The 17,931-nt window shown below is 37.6% G+C and overlaps 1 pseudogene; it reads right to left on the bottom strand.

The window, feature by feature from the left end:
- Positions 1-15,224: 15,224 nt before the first annotated feature.
- LOC131899649 (USP6 N-terminal-like protein) lies at positions 15,225-16,358 on the bottom strand (annotated as a pseudogene).
- Positions 16,359-17,931: the final 1,573 nt, after the last annotated feature.

Below are 17,931 nucleotides of genomic sequence, written 5' to 3' on the forward strand. Positions count from 1 at the left end.
GTCCAACGTGGTGGCAAGAGTTTCCACCTAGAAACTGAGAAAAAAGATTCTAAAACAGAGCTAAAACCAGCTTCCTAATTGTCTGTCTCAAATGAGCAGCAGCTGCTGGTTTGAGCTACTGGCGTGTTCCTAGCCTGCATGCTCTACCTGCCGTATGGTGGGAATGAGGCCTCTGCAAGTGGCACATTAAGCTGCATGGTGGATTTAGCCTTTGCTAGTACAAACAAAAAAAGAGGTTTTTGGGCTACACGCTGCTTGGATAAAAGCATAGAGACCCACTATAGCTCCCAGAGCTGGTGGTAAACGTACCCTACCACTGCCATGTTGGGAAGCTGAGGTGGGCAGAGCCAGCAGCCACAGCTGCTGCAGTTTAAAGCAATAGATTCACAGTAAGACAGATTCAGATGTAATTGTTTACAATGTGTAAAATATACGTAGGCTTGAAAGAGACAAAAAATGTGATATATACAGTTATAGAAACAAATACATAGTTTTAAAAAAATAGAGTCTTTAAAGAGACAGTAAAATTAATATAAAAAATAAGCCATGTAAATATGAATATTACACAGAGAATCTGGATTATGTTGTCTTTGAGATTTTTAACTGCAGAAAAACATTTGATTGTAAAAGCTGTTGAGTTAAACAAATATATATATTTTAAAGGTACCTTGACTTCAAAATTTGGATATAAGGATATGTTGCTTTGGAAAAGAGTCTCTTTTGCTCCCACAGAAATCCAGAGGCTATAGATTTGTTCCAGATTAAGATACACCAGGTTTGACCAGCCAAGACCACCTGAAAGGTCTCCGATGACAACATGGCCCAGATGATTCAGAATGATTTCAAGGCAACTGGCTCAGATGATACAGCCTCATGGACTACTCCATGATCCTAAAATTTTCTTTGTGTCCCCATAAGATACAGCACCCCCCTCCAGTAGGAAGTAGTAAGAGAAGCTACGCCCAAATTCCCAAATTATATGTAATTTTACTTTGTTAAGGTTAAAACCTACCTTTTTGAAAAGAAAAAGGGGGGGAAGTGCTGTGGGATGTTCTGTATGGCAAATGTGTTGCTGATTAGTCAATAAATAAAACACTGATTGGCCATTGGCTAGGCAGGAAGTATAGGCGGGACAAGAAGGAGAATAAAGCTGGGAAGTGGAAGGCTGAGTCAGAGAGACACTGCCAGCCACCACCAGGACAAGCAGCATGTGAAGATGCCGGTAAGCCACGAGCCATGTGGCAAGGTATAGATTAATGGAAATGAATTAATTTAAGATATAAGAACAGTTAGCAAGAAGCCTGCCACGGCCATACAGTTTGTAACCAATATAAGTCTCTGTGTTTACTTGGTTGGGTCTGAGCGGCTGTGGGACTGGCAGGTGAGAGAGATTTGTCCTGACTGTGGGTCAGGCAGGAGAACTCTAGATACACTTCAGATTATTCCATGAAATAGAAACATAAGGAACATTGTCAAATAATTTCTCTGAGGCCATGGTCCCCCTGATACCCAAATCACACAAAACCCAACAAAAAGAATTACAGACCAATTTTATTTGTGAATATTGATATAAAAATATTCAATAAAATACTGGAAAACCAAGTTGAAGAACATATTAAAAAATCATCCACAGTGGTCAAGTAGGTTTCATCCCAGAGATGCAGGGATGGTTCTCCAAATGAAATCCTGTCAATGAAATCCATGATCTAAACAAACTGAAAGAAAAAATATGATCATCTCATTAGATGCTGAGAAAGGCTGTGACAAAATCTATTGTGCCTTCATGATAAATGTCTTGGAGAGATCAGGGATACAAGGGACATACCTAAACCTAATAAAAGCAATATACAGCAAGCTGATTGTCAGCATCAAATTAAATGGAGTAGACAGAAACTCAAATCAATTCCACTAAAATCAGAAACAAGGTTGTCTACTCTTTATATAACTATACATGTTAGTACATGAATTTGTAGATACAGCAGTAAGACAGATAAAGAAAATCAAGAAGATACAAATTATAAAGGAAGAAATCAAAGTATCATTATGTGCAGATGATATGATTGTATACATAAGTGACCCCATAAACTCTACCAGAGAACCTATAGCTGAAAATACCTTTAGTCAATTGGCTGGATACAAAATTAACTAAAAAATATCAGTAGCCCTCCTATTTACAAATCATAAATGGGATGAGAAAGAAATTAAGGATTCGACAACCTTCACAATAGCCTTAAATAATATAAAATATCTTGGTGTAACTATAACCAAGCAAGTGAAAGGTTGTTTGACAAGAACTTCAAGTTTGTAAAGAAAGAAATTGGAGAAGATATCAGAAGATGGAAAGATCTCCCAGACTCTTAAATTGGGAGGAATGACATAATAAAAATGGCCGTCTCACCAAAAATAATCTACAGATTCAGTGTAATGCCCATTAAAATCCCGACAAAATTCTTCATAGACATTGAAAGAAAAATGCTCAACTTCTTATGGAAAAAGAAAAAACCCAAGATACCTAAAAAAATCTTCTACAATAATAGAACTGGAGATATCATCTCTAATTTCAAGCTTTACTACAGAGCCATAGTAATAAAAATCACATGGCATTGGCATAAAAAGAGACAGGGGGATTAATGGAATTGAATCTAATTCCCTGACTCAATTCCTCCCTCCTATGAAAACCAGACTTTCTACAATGAAGCCAAAATTATACAATGGAAAAAAGAAAGCATTAACAAATTTTGCTGGTCTAATTGAATGTCAGCATGTGGAGAAATACAATAGATCCATATTAATCTCCCAGCATAAAACTCAAGTCCAAGTGAATCAAAGACCTCAATATAAATCTAGATTCATTTAATATTGTAGAAGAGAAAGTGGGAAATAATCTCAAATGCATTGGCACAGGAGACATCTTCCTGTACACAACACCAATAGGGCAGACTCTAAGATCATTACTTAAAAAATGGTACCACATGTAATGGAAAAGTTTATGTAAGGTAAAGGAGACCATCAATAGAACAAAATAGTAGCCTAAAAATAGGATAAGATCTTCACCAAACCCCAAACCAATAGAGGGCTAATTTCCAAAATATATAAATAATTCAAGAAATTAGGTATCAACAAACCAAATTCATTAAAAATGAGGTACAGATCTAAAAGAGAATTCTCAACTGAAGAATCACAAATGATTGAGAAACACTCAAGGAGCTGTTCAATATCCTAAGCCATCAGCGAAAAGCAAATCAAACCAATTGTAAGATTCAATATTACACCTGTAAGAATGGCTAAGATGATAAACACAAGTGACAGCTCATGCTGGAAATGATTTGGAGGAAACAGAATACTCCACCATTGCTGATGGGAGTGCAATCTTATAGAACCTCTTTGAAAATCATTATGGCAGTTTCTCAGATAACTGGGAATCAGTCTACCACAAGAGCCAGATATACCACTCTTGGACATATACCCAAAGATTTCTCAATCATAGCACAAGGACAATGCAAAATTATGTTCATATCACCTCTATTTGTGGTAGCCACAACCTGTAGATGTAACAGTCTTATTAAATAAGAAACACAGAGCCAAATGCAGAGTTAAAAGCCCAAGAGGTCAGAGCAGTAGCTAAGAGCTGATACTAAAAACCTTTCTTACCCTTGCTCCCACTATTATCTTTCCCCTCAGAAAGAGACCTACTTCCTGTGTATCTGTCTTTTTATTGACTTTCTGTTCTGCCTTCTCATTGGTTGTAAACCCAACCACATGACCTCCTCATCACTGCCTGTCTATATAGACCTCCAGGTTTTCTACGGTTGGTATTGAGATTAAAGGTGTGTGTCTCCATGTTGGCTGTATCCTTGAACACATAGAGATCTGTCTGTCATGTAATCGGGATTAAAGGTGTGCAAACCAGTGCCTAGCTTCTGCTATGGCTTGCTATTAGCTCTGACCCCCAGGCAACTTTATTTATTAACATACAAATGAAATCACATTTCAGTACAAATGAAATATCACCATATTTCCCCCTTAGTATTTTAATAAAAAGAAAAAAGGAAAAAAAGTTATAACTAATATAAGAAAAACTATATACAAAAGTACAATAACTATATACCATATATACAAGCAATAAATACCTAAACAATGTCTAGTCCATTTGCATTTGACAATTTCAGAGAAAATAATTCCATTATCTATCCTATTTGGTAAGTCCAAAATGTACCTGATTCATTTTCTATCCTAACTTATATTACTAACAGAACTATCTTATAACATCTTTCAAATTTATACACTTACTCTTTAGTGAGTTTCTTTTTTTCTTTCATTTTTCTTTATTAATAAATTTTCTACTCACTCCACATACTATCCACAAACCCCCTCCTCCCTCCTCCCACCCCCCAGTCCTCTTTCCCAAGCCACCCCACATCCTCATATCCCCCAAATCGAGGTCTCCCATGGAGAGTCAGCAGAGCCCAGCACACTGAGCCTAGGTAGGTCCAAGCCCCTTCCCACTGCACCAAGACTGTGCAAGGTGTCACACCACAGGCACCGGATTCCAGAAGCCTGCCCATAGACCAGGGACAGATTCTGATCCCCCGCCTTGGTGCCCCCCAAACAGTTTGAGCCAAACAACCATCTTCTGTATCCAGAGAGCCTAGTCCAGTCCCATGGGGGCTCCACAGCCACCAGTCCACAGTTCATGGGCTTCTACTAGTGTGGCAGTCATCTTTGCACGTCCTCCCATCATGATCTTGATGTCCCTCGCCTGCAGTATCTCTCCTCTCTCTCATCAATTGGGTTCCTGGAGCTCAGTCTGGTGCCTGGCTGTGGATCTCTGTATCTGCCTCCATCTGTCACTGGACAAAGGCTCTATGAAGACAGCTATATTATTTGCTACGCTGGTCACAAGAATAGACCAGCCCAGGCACCCTCTGGACCACTGCCAACAGACCCTAAAATTCTTAACAAGGAAAACTATAACTATCTAAACTTTTAACTATTACTATCTAATCTTCAACTCCCTCAGAGACCGAAGAAGGAAATATTACCTAACAAAAATAAAAACAGTAAGTGCATGCAAGCAGCTTCCAAAAGAAAAAAAAATGTGAGTTGACAGAAACAGTCAGCTGCCTGGACAGTCACGTGAGGTTTCTCCACAGTGTTGGGGCATCATCTTTAGCCTATAGGCTTAGCATATCTGACAGAATCATTTGTGAAGTAGGATGTACACAAGGTCAACAGTTTGACCTCACATATGGTGAGAGCAGTCCATGTACCAGAAACATATGAATTCCACTAATGTCATGTCATGATTCAGGGTTTTAAATTCTGGAAATTGTTGATGTTTTTTGAATTCACCTATCCATTCTTCTTGGCTGGGTGTGTGTGGCTTCATCTTAGCATCTCGTTCTTATTCACGTCTCTCTAATAAATGCCAGTCTACCATTGAGGGGTGTGAGCTTAGTTACTCTTCAAGAATAACTGTTTCAGCTGCTGTTCCACTGCACATCAGAAGCCATTGGTCCACTGCCTGTTCAGCTGCCTTCGAAGAAAAGGGCATGGTACCTTTTCCAGATTGCAAAGGCCCCTTCAGGGATGGTGCCATATTGTCCTGGCCTCAGAAGATGCCTTTTGTTAAAGCCACAATCACACTTGTTTCGGCAAGAATCAGTAATCCTTTGTTTCATGTCCTGTCTGTCCTGTTTTGTCCTGTTTGTCAGCAGTTGATTTGAGGATACTTTGTTGTCCGGTGGCTAACTTTTGCCACAAAGAAAGTTAATTCCATATTCAGTTTCTTCAGTGCCCATATTTTCTCTCAAGTAGATTGGTACTGCCAGGAGCCAACATGTCTCATAGCCATAACAAAAAAGAAAAATTTTCTAAGTTATTAAAACATTTTAAATGTCATATTCTGTAGATCTCTGAAGGGTTTGAAGATGACCTGTCTATCTAAAATATATCTGCTCAATCTTGAAAACATACCTAATGTGTCTAAAAGTTCTATTGTAATCCCTAACTACTATCTTTCATTTCTTTATATCCTAATATTTGGTAATAATAACATTCAAGGATCAGCAAATTGCATTACATTGTTACATGAACAGTATAAGTACAATATCTTGAACAAGATTAGAAATATATGTATGGCATTTTCTAACAATATCAATATCAATATATATAATTTGTATACAATATACAAAAATCCAATCCAATGTAAAGTATTTAAAACTAGTAATTGTCTTTTTTTTAAACAAGAACCTTAAATCTAATCTCCTTTGCTTAGCCCCTTTCCTAACCCTTAACAACTTGCAACTAACCCTCCTAAACAATGAAAATTATCCCAGACCCAAAATCCATTAAAATACCAAAAAAACACCCACCCCACACCACCTCTTTGGAAATGTGGGCGTCATATTCTTAAAATTGCTTCCTGTTGGGTATAGGCGAAGGTATCTTTATTCTGAAAAGAACAATTTTGGATTCATTGTCAAATTCTAGGAAAGGTGGCTATATCCTTTGTTATCTAGTTTGTGCATAATGCCAAAGTTCAGGGTTTATCTGAAGTCCTTATTCAAGTAGTCTTTGAAACTGGATCATCTCAGCTAGCCATCTCAAAATTGCTCTGAGCACCTTGTATTCCAAAGCTGATCTGTAGATGATGTTTGTCAGCTTAGTGATATTATTATTATTGTCCACTGATAGAAGAGAACACTGGATGTTGCAGTGGCAGAAGAATCATGAGCCATGGTTACCTTTCTAGAGCTTTATTGGGAGAGAGAGAGAGAGAGAGAGAGAGAGAGAGAGAGAGAGAGAGAGAGAGAGAGACCGTGTGGAGGGGAGAGAATACAGAAGGAGAGAGTGTGGAAAGAGAGTGCACAGAGAGGGCATGCCACCTTTTTAGACTGGAATGCCATCGCAGGCTGGTGATGTAATTAGAACATAATCCTTACATTCCAGACTTTCTCTCATTATAAAAAAGCAGGTAGATGGGAATAGGGGCATTGTCTCTCTCAAAAGCTGCTTCTAGCTGACTATTGGATGTCAGTTGGCTCTTGGGGGAATGGGAAAGGGGAGTCTTCCGAGGTAGACAGGCATTGTGGGATACTGTCTGCCATCAGTTGTTCTGTAGACATGTATCCCTCTTGGCTGTGGCTGGGAACCTTCTGTCTGACAAGATGCTGGTGACACAGAAAAAAAGCTTAGAGAGAAAAGAATCATTATTATTTTATGTTGACATTTATCTGAGGTAGATCTGGCCTGTCCAGATGGATTTTGAAACATGTTAAGCTTTATCAGAGACATATTATTTTAAAGCACATGTTTCCTTTACTAGTTCAGCATCCAGGAGATAGGTGATCACTTGTTAAAAGAATCTCATAGTAATAGATGTTTACATTAAAGTTGTTTTGTTTTTTTGTTTTTTTTTGTTTTTTTTTTTTTTTGTAGCGCCCAGACCCTTTTGGGTTTGGGGGTGTAAATACCTTTCAGTTGTTATAGTTTCTTACTTGATGATCTCTGGACTCCAGTTCTGTGGTGGTCCTGTACCATTAGCTGAACAATGAGTTAGAACAGGGAACTGGGGAAAAAAAAGCTTGTGGTACATGAGAATTTACTTTTTTGAATTAGGGACAAGGCAAAGATTAGGGCCCTGTCTGTGTGCACATGAGAAACACAGGCAATAGATCTGAAGTGAGACAATGAGTTCTTATCTTAGCTGGAAATCTTTTTTCATTAAGTAACTCTGAAAGTGCAATTAAAGCTGGTGAGGTGGGTAAGGCTGTCCTCTGTACCCAATAATAGAGAAAGGAGAGGTGATATCCCAAAACTTCCAGGACTGAGTCAGTGGTTTTGGTGTCTAGAAGGAAAGAAATAGATCACTTCCCTGCTGTGTTCTGGGTTCCCTGCCATGTCTGTAGCCAAGCCTATGTCTGCTGGAGGTCTTAGCTTGATGTACCCATGTGTCTTGGAGCCTGGAGGCAGTCAGTTGACTGGTTGTCTTTATAGGTGGCACTTTTAACAAGGCTGTTGATGGCCTGGCAGGGCACTCGCTAGCCCGTGGACTTTTTCTCACTTAAAACAGGGACCCAACAGCTTTTTGGAGTCAGCGAGTGCCAGCACTTGGCAATTTTGTTTTCGGGCTTTTATTTCTTCTCTGGTACACCTTAAATGTCACAGATGACTCTTTTGCCTATGAGGTCAGGAGCCTTGCTCTCCAGATGCTTAAGTTTTAGTCTGGGAGGTGTGGGGAACAAGAGACGGATTTTACTCCGTGTCATGAATTTTTTTTCTCTGATGATTGATGGTTTAAGGACAGCTTTTGGAAGATCTGCTAGGAGGCAGATAATAAACCGATCCTTTTGGAAGACTTGCCTGAGGTTATAAGCTGATTTTTGGCTTAGGAGCCATCCTGACTACTATAAACTTATTTGTGTGGATCTTAGCCGCTACCAGACCTGTCTGTGTCTCTCAAGGCAGTTTGAGAATGAGTGGGTATAGTTAAGGTAAGTTAGGGCAAGAGTCATAGAAGCTGCCCAAGCCCGCCCATTTGAGCCCACCCACTGACGGAGGAAGTCAGACACAAAAGGTTGCACATGGCAGAGGCAGAAATGGGGAGGGAGAAGGGTTCAGAGCTTTAACAGAAAGCTTGGGGATAAAGTAACTCTTTTATTTGCCCATTCACTGGCAGAAGTTTCCGCAAAGCTGTTATGCAGCCAGATTTATCAGTATCTGCCAATGTAAGTGGTAAATGTATCTGCTCCTTTGTCCCATGTTTCTAGTTGAGAGAAAAATAAAACTTTAAAATAACAAACTGGGATCAGACTCCAATCTCAGTAAAGAAAGATCTATGAATCAGTTCAAGTTAGCCATCCTCTTCATCAACGGATGATAAGGGCTGCAGCTGTGCTGCAGTTGGTCCATGGACCCCCTAATCAGGAGCGAAAATGTGCCTGCCATTGCCAGTACAGTCCAAGGACAACCCCTGGGGTGTCCGTCCCAAAGAAGATAGCTCAGACCACAGCCACAAAAATGGTGTACTCACTGTGGTGAAGAATCACAGTGGTATCAGTAGTGGTAACTGTGCAGGCGTCCAGCTGAGGTGAGGAATGTGCTGTCTTGCCGTCTTGCTGGATGGGGGAGGAGGCAGAAAGCAGCAGCAAGTCCTCATTGTTCTATCCAAGTCACGGCACCAGATGTTGGTTAAGTGGCGGCACTCATGCCAATGGAAGAGAACACTGGATTTTGCTGTGGCAGAAGAATCACAAGCTATGGTTACCTTTCTAGAGCTTTATTGGAAGAGTGAGAGAGAGAGAGAAAGACTGACCATGCAGAGGGGAGGTAGTATAGAAGGAGAGAGTGCAGAAAGAGAGGGCACAGAGAGGGCATGCCCGCGTTTTATGCTGGGACGCTGTTGCAGGCTGGTGACATATTTAGAACATAATTCTTACATTTACTAAGTATATTTTATGCAGCAATTCTTTCAAATATGTTTAAAATTAAAGCAAACAATATATTTTATTTATTATCTTAAAAATATTAGGTAATACTTATCATATATTAACAATAAGTAAACATTAAATTTTTTATTTACTGAATATGTTTTGGCACTATAGTGCTAAGAATATAATATGAAGTATGACACTCCTCTATTTAGCTTGTGCCATGGACTAAGCAGTTGTTAACGATATGACCTAGGTGAAGTTACTTAGTTTATTTATGTCTCAGTTTTTTAATCTGCAAACTAATAATTCTTATGTACTAGAGTTGTTAAATAAAGAAAGCAGAATGTATGTAGATAATAGCTAATCTATAATCAAATACCTTTCTTATTTATGTCAAGTTTTTTTCTGTGCTACCAGTACTACATATTTCATTTGTTCTCATTTTCCAAATCTCCTTTAGTTTGTGTTTTTTTAACCCTCTCTTTCTGATTAACTTATATTTCCAATGAGGCTCCTGTCCAATTTTTATTGCTCTTGAAGCTTCCATGTATACATAAATTTTAGATCATTCTAAAAACTACTCAGTTCTATTGTATGAACAGATATTATACTCCTGGTAATATATACTAAGGACTTTACATCCTTGCTGTGGATATCACTCTGTATAAATAAAATGCTGATTGGCCAGTAGCCAGGCAGGAAGTATAGGTGGGACAAACAGGAAAGAAAATTGAGGGAAGAGGAAGGCTGAGTCATGATATGTCAGCCCACCATCCAGGGAGCAGCATGTAACAGGCACATAGGTAAAGCCACAGAATACATGGCAACATCTAGATTAACAGAAATGGGCTGAGTCTAAGTGTAAGATCTAGTTAGTGGTAGGCCTGAGCTAATGTCTAAGCAGTTTTAAATAATATTAGCCTGTGTATGTTTATTTGGGTCTGAGCAGCTGTGGAAATACAAGGACACAGGAGCCAGTGGGCACAGGAAAACTTCAACTACACATTCTATTACAGAAATACTTGCACATACATGTTTATTGGAACACTATTCACAATAACAAGAAAATGAATTCAGTAGATGAAGGGATAATGGAACTGTGGTACATATACACAATGGAATTCTATTAAATTATAAAGAAAAATGAAATTCTAACATTGGATGCAAAATGTGTGAGACTTACAAACACTGTATAAAACTAATTAATCATAGCTCAGAAAGATAAATACCACATGCTTTTTCTCGTACAAAGTTCCTACCTTCTAATTGTTAATGTATTTATAAGTGGATGAAAATGTAGACAAATTTTACCATCCAGAAAGATCTATAAGTTTTGTGATGGGATGGGGAGAAACCTAAATGGAGGAATATGAAATAGCAATACTGAAGGTGAAAAAGTATAATAGAGAAAGGGAGGAACAGAAACCTTGGGATAGCAGTCAGAGGAAAATCAAAAAATACTATGTATGTACATGCCATATGGATATATATGATTTTTATGACAAAAATGATGAGACTGTGAAGAGTCGCTTGTGAAGAAATCATCTGGCTGTCAGTGTCTTCAGCATGTGCTTTAGCTTTGAACCAAAACCTCGCTCTTATGAGACAGGACCCAATCAACAACTTATCAGAGTAGCTCTCCTATAACTTCATTATTTCTCTCAACGGGGATATTTAATTAAATAACAGACTTTATTCCAGGGGAATCTGTTTTTCACCAGATTCTAAGAATCTCTGTACTCAGTTCAGCTGCTTTCCCAATCTTCTGTCATGCATACCATATCTATATGGCATAAATACTTTCTCCCATGAACTTTCTTCATACATTCATTTATCATGCAGAGGCATTACCAATTCCTAAAATGCTCCTTGCATTTCTGAATCAATATCTTCTTAAAATACCCAATACACAAAATTTGTGATAAAAGCAATTTTTAAAAGCAAGTAGAATGAGTTTTGGCAATTTGTACTTTATTACAGTTCTTGTGCTGGTCATGAAGAGTCCAGACATGAGTGGTAAAACATTTTTTTAAGAAATGTAATGTTATTGACTTGCACAAAATAAATCCCAATGCGTAGGATCATCTTTATCGAGGTGATTATTCAAGTACTTCAAAAGGAAATCAAGTCTCACATGACAAAGAAGTTATGTGTGAAATAAAAACTGGTTGTTTTTCTATAATGTATTACTTTTCTCTATAGGAGAGCTTATAATTAAGAATTAAGTGTGGAGTTATTTCTCTGTGTGGCCACTGATAACTTGCTTATACTGCAGTGAATTATCCACACTTATGCAAACTCAGCACTAATTGGACTAAGGAGCATATTTGAAGAAAGAATGTTACATGAAGTTAGGAGGAGAACATGTTGGGATGTGTGGTGGTTTAATTGAGAATGATCCCCTTAGGCAGATATATTGTCTGTAGTTGATGGAACTGCTTGAGAAGGAATATTATGCCTGGTCTTTTAAGGGAAGTTTTTACTGGGATTTGGCTTTGATGTTCAAAAACTGTAATATCCACACTATTCCCACATAGCTCTCTGTTTTTCTGCCTTATGGTTATTTTCTCAACATGGAAGCTCTCAGTTACTGCTCCTGTTCCATGCCTGCCTGCCTACCTGCCTGCTGCCATGTTACCATCACATAGTGGTATCCCCTAAACCTATGAAATGATAAGCCCCCATGTAAGTGCTTTTTTTTAAAAGGTCACCTTGGTTATGATGTGTTTTCGTGACATTAGAAAAATAATTAACACAAGGGGAGTTCTAGAAGATTTGAAAGTGGGTAGGGAGTAGGTATTATTAAAATACAATATATGAGGTGTGAAATTTCTAAATAATACATGAAAATATTGCAATTGTTACAATTATTAGAAAATCAGTTGAAAATTACATCAGTTGAGGAAATGAGTATAGCTAGGTCCTCCTCTCAGGTCTTTGGCCACTGCAGCCATGGCTAGTTGGTTAGATTTACAGTAGCAGGTGTGAATTCACTTCTATTAAGTAGGCCTTAAGTCCAATTAGACAGAAGTTGGTTACTCCCAAGATTATAGTCATTTCTGTAGCTCATAGGTATTCTAGCTAGGCATGATTACTGATTGTTCCTCCCCTCAGAAACTTGCATAGCACTTTCCAGTACTATGAGAGCCCCTTAGCAGTGAAGAGGCTGCAAAGTCAGTACCAGTTAGATTTTGCCAAGTATTGTGTTCAAACTGGATGTTATCTTCAGCAATAGGATCTCAACACCTTCATATTGTAAGAGGCAAAAAAAAAGAGCAGTAGTAATAGGCTATATTATTTTGGTGGGCCTCTTCGAATCCCCTGACAAATAAGCCAATAGGATGTTTCTCATGCATTGTATAAGTTTTTGATAGACAGTCCATGATTATGAAGGGAATCATTGTTGTCATTAGTGGCATAACTTCTTTGAACCACATATCTATGTACACAATATACATACATGATATATGTAATTTAAGTGAGCATAATTATTCTCTACACCTTTTCAGACATCCTTAGTGGGATGTATCACTCTTCCCTCCACCAAACCCCTTTGTAGTGCCTTCTTTCCCACTTCCCCAATTAAAAGTGTCCACCATTTTTTTTCATTTTCTTCTTTGTATCACCTGTGTCCTACCATTCTTTATTTTTAAGCTTTCTGTTTTCTCATCTTTTTTTGTTTGTTTTCATGGTTATTGTACATACTCTATGTTTTATGTTGTATATTGTATACTCATACCTAAATATTCTGAACCAGGAAGCACAAATAAGGAAGAACATGAAACATTTATCTTTCTGGGTTTAGATCAGTATAATATATTCCTGTTGCAAATATTTACTTCACATTTTGGCAAGTTATTTTTCTTTACATCTGAATAGTATTCCGTTGTACTACATTTTCATTATCCATTCATTTAGCTAAGTGGTTCTCAACCTTCCTAGTGCTATGACCCTTTAATGTGGTGACTCTTAACCAAAAATTGATTTTTTTCACTATTTCATGACTGTAATTTTGCCATTGTTACTCTACCAAAGGTGTCATGACCCACAAGTGGCTTGGGTGATTTTTTTTTTTTTTTGGTTTTTCGAGACAGGGTTTCTCTGTGTAGCTTTGCGCCTTTCCTGGGACTCACTTGGTAGCCCAGGCTGGCCTCGAACTCACAGAGATCCACCTGGCTCTGCCTCCCAAGTGCTGGGATTAAAGGCATGCGCCACCACTGCCCGGCCGGCTTGGGTGATTTTTGTTTTGACTTACTTTTGGCTTCTTGAAAAATATATATTCTGGATACTAATTCTCTTTCAGTTGCATATCTGGCAAAGGTTTTCTCCTAATGTATGGCTTCATCTTTTCCAGGTTGGCTGATTGTTTACATGTACTGAAGCTTTTAAGTTTTATGAAGTCCCATTTGTGAATTTTCATCCTTAATTTTGGGGCAAATGAAGTCCTATACTCATATCATGTAGGATAATGCCCATGTTTTCATGAAGTATCTTTACTGTTTTCTAAACACCTATTATTATATGCACAGAAAGTGTAGCTCTCACCTGTTGTAAAGGAAGATTCTTTTCATAAAAGATAGTGACAATTACAATGATAGACAACTAATCAAAGTCCTGAGAATAAGACTCTCAGATGCCCAATTCCAACTGATTCAATTTCAACATAACCTCTAACCCTAAGACTCAGAAGAAACTATGATATAAGGAAAAGAAATATTGTAAGAACCAGAGGCCCAGTGTTGTTTTCGAGCAATTATGACTCCTATACATGACAAGGAAAGTGCATTCATGAACTCTCAGCATTCTGGTTTCTTGATAGATAAGAATAGTGACAACACCAGTTCACATGACAGCAATGGATAAGGCATATTTAGTATGGTACCACCTCTAGTTGTAGTGCTACAGGGATTAATGACTACTGAAAGAGGGAGAGTTAATTTCCCCCAGAGGTGCACCCACATATGTTGTCCAATCCCAAATAATCATTTCTAGACATATGCACATATGTGAAAATCTAAATGGGCTCTGTGGAATATGTGTATAAGTGTCTGTGTATGTGTATACAAATAAATATGTAAATATATATTTGTATACATATACCAATAATAAAGAAAATATGAATTTGAAATGAGAAAGAGGAGTTGGGGAGTAAGAAAGAGTAGCAGAAATATAGATGCAATGGTCAAATATGAAATTATCAAAAATCTTATTAATAAAACTAAAGAGAAAATGAAATAAACAATAGTCAAAATAAATGGGCTCCTGAGCAGCCCACACTGAGCTTTGTCTTCAATGAAAGAATAGCAAATGTAGATGTAACCAACCATCTTATTAAATAAGAAATACAGAACCAATGCAAAGAAGAAAGACAAGAGATCAGAGCTAAGAGCCTTACCTCTCTGCTGCAGCTAGCCTCTTCAGCCAAGAGAGCTACTTCCTGTGTTTTTGTCTTTATATAGACTTTCTGTTCTGCCTTCTCATTGGTTCACCATTATATTTTATAGTAAAACAAGCATGTGATTCACAAGGAAGCAATTCTTATGCTTCTTATAATACTATCTGTACAATTTAAAACCTAAAAAAATGGAGAAATCACACATTTGTAAAAATTTTATTAGTAGTATTTATCAGTTTCATAGAAGTAATCTGAACCTATGAATTAGGACTGTGGTAGTCTATTAATACTAAATTTTACAAATCTAATGTTCTTCAAACAATTGAGGATTCTGACTACATAGTGAGCTAACCAGGAACAGGGAACCCAGGCTGAATTTGATTAATCACCGCATCTTCACTCTCGGTGTAGGTGGCTATAGTCAGCGGCACATCTACCTAGCAAGTGTTGCTTAAATTTGGACATAAATTTATTCAGAATTTTTTCATGATGTTCTTGAAATCTCAAGAGTTTAGGAAAACCTTGGACAAAAAAGCCATGCATAGCGTGTCTGGGGCCATAGAAGAGTTTGACCAGGGCCCAGAAGGTGTCTTCCTCATTCATGTACATGAGGAGTAGGGCTGTTATTTGGCTCATCCCCTGACAGTACCCAACTTCCATATTATAGATAGAATATGCAGCAAGAACATGGAATAAGGATTGTTGCTTAACACCATATCTGTCTCTAAACATAGTATGGTTCCTAAATGTGCGGTTCACATTAAGCTCTATTTGTCTGATGTCAGGTGAACAACCCCGTGCTCTATGTTTTAATTTACTATAAAGGTCTCTTGTTTCTTCCTTCATCTTAGGGATCTCAAGAAGAAGAGCCTAGACTTCACCTCGGAGCTAGAGTAGAATTCCTTTGTAAATTCGTCAATGAAACTTCTCAGTATTCTTGTATTTTTCCCATCCTTTCAGCATTTTCAGCCATTTGGTAATTCTTTCAGCTTCCAGTTGCTTTTGCCAGTCCACAGCTGCAGTATGATATAGGAGCTCCTCCTCATGTAAAAATCCAAATCTATCAGTGACTTTGTAAACAAGATAATCCACATCTTTCCAAGGCTCGATTTCTGCACCTTCTCGTCCTCTGTCATATTTAGCAACTATTTCAGCTCGTTCCTGAGCAAGTTTCAGTGCTATATCCTGGTCTGAATTCATGACTGGAAAAGTCTCTGTGTGTTGTCCCAGTCCAGTATTAAACCAAGATCTACTGTCCAGGCTTTCTCAGAGCAATACATATCCTGTTCTCAGGGTGGTCCCGGCGGCAGCCAGTATCGGGAGGCCGAGCCGGTCAGGCACGGTGGCGGTGGCTACCGCAGTGCCCTCCACCCCATTGTCTCCCTTCCAGGAGAAATTTTAAAGAAATTTGGTTTAATAGCAGAGTCTAGTTCACAATCCAATCATTGAAGGAATGACTAAAGAATCTATAATATATCAATGATTGGATCATTGTTAGTAAAACCTGTTGCTAAGCCTATTATTGCACATGGACTTGAAGAGACCACTATGAAGATTTAGAATTTAGAAGGTAGAATGTACAGAAAACCTAGAAACCATATTTGTGGCTTAGAGTTGAATATTTTAGTACCTAATAATCACTACTTGGTTCAGATCTTATGCTGAGGTCCTCAATCCATTTGGAGGCTTATATAGAGTGAGATATGTGGATCTAGAATCATTCTTTTCTGTGTAGGTAGGTATCCAGTTATTCCATCATCACCATTGATTTCTCCCAATATATATTCGGCTCCTTTGTCAAAAATGAGGTGGATTTGTATGTGTGAGCTTAAATCTGTATCTTCAGTTTTACTACATTGATGAATGTATGTGTTTTTAAGCTTGTTTTAATTGTTGTTGCTTTGTAATATAACTTGAAATAAGGAATGATGGTACTTACACCAGTATTTTAGATGTTCAGTCTTGTTTGACTATCCTAGGTCTTTGTTAGTAATGAATGTTTCAATTATTTTTTTTTTTCATTTTCTTTTAAGAACTACATTGTAATTTTATGGGTATGTCATTGAATTTGTAGATTGCTTTTGGTAGGGTGGCCATTTTCACATTGTAAACTCTACTAATTCATAAAAATGGACATTCTTTCCATCTAGTCTCTTCTTCAATTACTTTCTTCAGTTTTTTAGTTTTCATCGCACAAGCCTTCCACTTTTGTTGTCAGATTTATTCCCAAGTAAATATTTTCAAAGCTGTTATGACCGGTAGTGTTTTTTTGATTTCCTTATCTTTGCTTCATTTTCTGAAGGAGGACTACTCCAATCCTTCCATGTTAATTGTGTTTCCTAATACATTAATGAATGCATGTATCAGCTATAGGTGTTTTCTGGTGGAGTCTGTAGGTTCTTTTATGAACAGAATCATATAATTTACAGATAAGGACACTTTGATTTCTTACTTTTCTATCAATATTCACTTTTTTCTTTTTCTGTTGTCTTATTTCTCTAGCTAAGACTTCAATCAACACATTGAATAGGTATGGAGATTATTGATATCCTTGTCTTTTTTCTTGATTTTAGTGGAAATGCTGAGTTTTTCTCCATTTAGTGTGATGTTTGCTATGTATTTTTTATATATTGTCTTTATTCAGTAGCTCACCTGTATGGTTTCATTCTGAAGGACTTTTATCATCAAGGTATGCTGGATTTTGTGAAAGTACTTGCATCATATAATGACACAATCATGTGATTTCTGTCCTGGAGTCTGTTTATGTGGCAGACTACATTGCTTGATTTCTATATGTTGAAGCATATCTGCATGTCTGACATGATCTTTAGTATTTCTTCTTGAATACCATTTGCAAGTATTTTGCTGAGAATTTTTCTGTCTATATTTTTTAGGGCATAGGCTTATAATTCTCTTTCTTTGTGAAAGTCTTTATCTAGTTTTAGTACCATGGTAATGAGACTCCATAACAATATGAAAATATTCTCTTTCTGTTTTCATAATAATTTGAGTAGTATTGATATTATTTCTTCTTTCATAGTCTCTTAGAATTCTGTAATGAATCCATCTAGACCTTGGATTCTTGGGTTGGGAGACTTTTAA

This window comes from Peromyscus eremicus, chromosome X (genome assembly GCF_949786415.1).
Source record: "Peromyscus eremicus chromosome X, PerEre_H2_v1, whole genome shotgun sequence".
In the NCBI taxonomy this organism is placed as follows: Eukaryota; Metazoa; Chordata; class Mammalia; order Rodentia; family Cricetidae; genus Peromyscus; species Peromyscus eremicus.